This window comes from Hipposideros armiger, unplaced genomic scaffold, assembly GCF_001890085.2.
Source record: "Hipposideros armiger isolate ML-2016 unplaced genomic scaffold, ASM189008v1 scaffold_49, whole genome shotgun sequence".
Taxonomy (NCBI): Eukaryota; Metazoa; Chordata; class Mammalia; order Chiroptera; family Hipposideridae; genus Hipposideros; species Hipposideros armiger.
In genome coordinates, this window is record NW_017731399.1 from 5404859 (window position 1) to 5407686 (window position 2828).

Genomic DNA, 2828 nt, shown 5'->3' on the forward strand with positions numbered 1-2828 from the left:
GAGAGGCGGCCATGATGTCTTCACGGATGCTGCCCTGCAGAGGCCAAAGGTGGCATCCCATAGGCTTTAGAGAGCAGGTCCAGAAGCTCCCTCTTCTCATCTTCTGGGAGGAAACTGGGCCTCACTGCATTGATGTGCAGTCACTTAGACTCCTCTTCTGTAAAGCCCATGTCCTGTTTGGTCATCTGGTAATCAGGGTCCATGTTGGACTTGAAGATGAGTGGGTGATCCATGTTGAGTGAGTAGTGAGCCTGGCCATTTTTGAACCAAATGACAGTGTGCTCCATGCCCAGCTTCCAGGCACCTGTGAGGTAGCTGGACCAGGGGAAGACCTGGAAGTCCTGTCACTGCCTGTTGTAAAGGGCCTCCTCCTCCACAGTGTGGTGGCCATGTCCCAGCCTCTCCGTCTTGAGCGTGTCCATAGCCTCTTTCACCACCTCTGCAAAGCCAACCTCCCCTGCATGGACTGTGCAGTGAATGTCACTCTTCACAGCCTCCTCATAGGCCCTTCACGTGTCCCAGGAAGAGGCTGCTTCCTTCCAGGGCCACATCTCCAGCCAGGTCGATGGCCACCATGGTCTGCTGCTGGTACTTCTTACACAGTTCCAACACCTCGAGGGACAAGTTGATCTGGTGATGCCTGTAGCACAGATGGACTGCACCTTCACTTGTTTTCCCTCCTGCAAGCCCTGGTTGACTAGGGCCACCACCTCATCGGGGGTGAGGTCTCCTTCAGCCTGGTTCCAGGGGATTGGCTCCATGTTAGAGCTGGCCAACAGGTGTGGGCTGTAGCGTACCTCCACGTACACCACACCCTTCTTGACCTCCATTTCAACAAACTCATAGGCAATCCTTTTAATGGCCTCCCAGCAGCCCACGAGGGCAGGCATGTAGTAGTTGAACTTGGCCAGGAAGTCCAGGAAGCTGAGCGGCTAACCATACTGATGATGTCCGGCAGCTTCTTGGCTGTGTCAGCAGGGAGCGTGACTCCCCTCATCCTGCCATAGCATGAGATGGTTTCGGGCTTGATGGCTTCATCTAGGTGGACATGCAATTCCTCTTTGGGCTGGTCAAAGGCGGGCATCTGGGGTATGGTGTCAAGTGTGCACCCCAACACTGCTCCCTCCACTGAAGGTCTATGGTCTCAGCTGGGTTGGTGGTGAGGTCAAAGATTCTTTTTTAAAAAAAATTTCTTAAGGGCCCTCTCCAGGCTTCATCTCGAAGAGACCAAGATAACTGCACATTTGGCTATAATTAGGCCCTTACACGTTTTCTCTTTTACACTTCACTATCACATCATACAATGCAGCCCAAACATGACTAAAACCCACAAACTTCTTATGCATAAGAAGGTGAAAATAATTTTTTGACACGTTCTAATATAGTTTCCTCTTTTGAGTTAATAGTAAAATAAATCACATAAATTAGTTTAACTATCTTTCTAGTTATTGCTTACCCATCAGCTAAAGTCAATAGCAGGTCATCTTTCCTCTTAATAAGTTTAGCAAGAAATTTACCTTAATTTAGAAGGTACTCTGAGCATATTTTTCAACTGTGAGCTTCAAGAATATCTAAAATGTTTTTTGCAATATGAATTCACATCACTTAATTCAAACATGAATCCAAATCACTAAACTCAAATACACACTTAAACAGTTTACTTTTGGATGAAAGCAATGTTACTCACTGCTGATCATCTACAAAAGATGTATATAGTGGGAGAGATGGAGAATAGGAAAACAAACTTGGACAGAGGGAGACAATCACACCAGAGAAAGCTTGTCCAGTAAAAAAGCCCTTTCTTAGAAATAAAAATCTGGGTATCAATCAACAGGTCTATAGAGTAGGTCGATGGAACAAGAGATCAATATAATATTCTGAGAACTTAAACCAATTTTCAAAATCTCTAGCTACAAAATAATAGTCCCTCGTGTAAGTTTCCAGTTAATAAGTCAACATTTGGAGACGGATACTGTGTAATTTGGTGAACAGAGGAACTGAAGCTGTTTAGCATAGTAGGGGAGGTACACCCGATTTTGATTAGAATCAGCCAGAAACTCTGAAGAAAAAGGATAAGTGCCTAGAACAACTCCCCAAAGAAATCTAGGACAGTATGTTGGCTGGGAACAAAGAACAAAACTTGGGTAGCAAGTCTTAAGGTCCACCTGTAGGAGTATCTAATCAGCTTCAACACCTTTATCCACCCCTGCCAGCCTTGATGCCACATACATACCTTGAAGCTTTCTGAAGATAATAATACTGCCCAAGTAATAAGCTACCAGCTGGAAACAGGGTTCACTTAGTACACTGTAAAATACTTGTCTGCTTGGAAGTATATTTGTCACTGCATGATAACAATTGATTTTCTAGTAGATAGCAATGTTCAGAAATGTCTGTTTGAGCACATCAGATTTTCCGGGGTCTGATCGGCCCTGGATAACCAGACCACTGGTGTTGATGAATTACGGAGTCTTTTTTAAAGCAAGTCCTGCGAGCATGAGTGTAGTCCAGTAACATCTTATAAACCAGCTTTTGCAGACTGAGCTCTGCACTATATTAGCACACAATCTGTACTTTAGTTGCCCATCGTGTGCATCGAATTTTACTTGAAACACTTCTTACACAGATTTCCTTCATTCCCAAACATTAATATTTTTCTTTAAATGCCTATCACCTCTTTACCAAAATTCCCTAAAAAATGGTAATTTTCAACTTTCTCTTAGCGTCATTTTAACCTTTTTTTAGTCCTAATTAAGATGTGGTTCTTCCTGAAAATATTACAACAATCTGATAACTCTTCAGGAGTTTTAAAAGAAGGAAACACAAAA

The 2828-nt window shown here is 43.8% G+C and overlaps 1 protein-coding gene and 1 pseudogene across 1 annotated transcript in view; both read right to left on the bottom strand.

Moving 5' to 3' along the window:
- SIPA1L1 (signal induced proliferation associated 1 like 1) overlaps positions 1–2828 on the bottom strand; it is a 347884-nt gene that overhangs the window by 290063 nt on the left and 54993 nt on the right. The gene's annotated exons all lie outside the window — the stretch shown is intronic.
- Positions 21–1084, bottom strand: LOC109381549 (adenosine deaminase pseudogene; annotated as a pseudogene).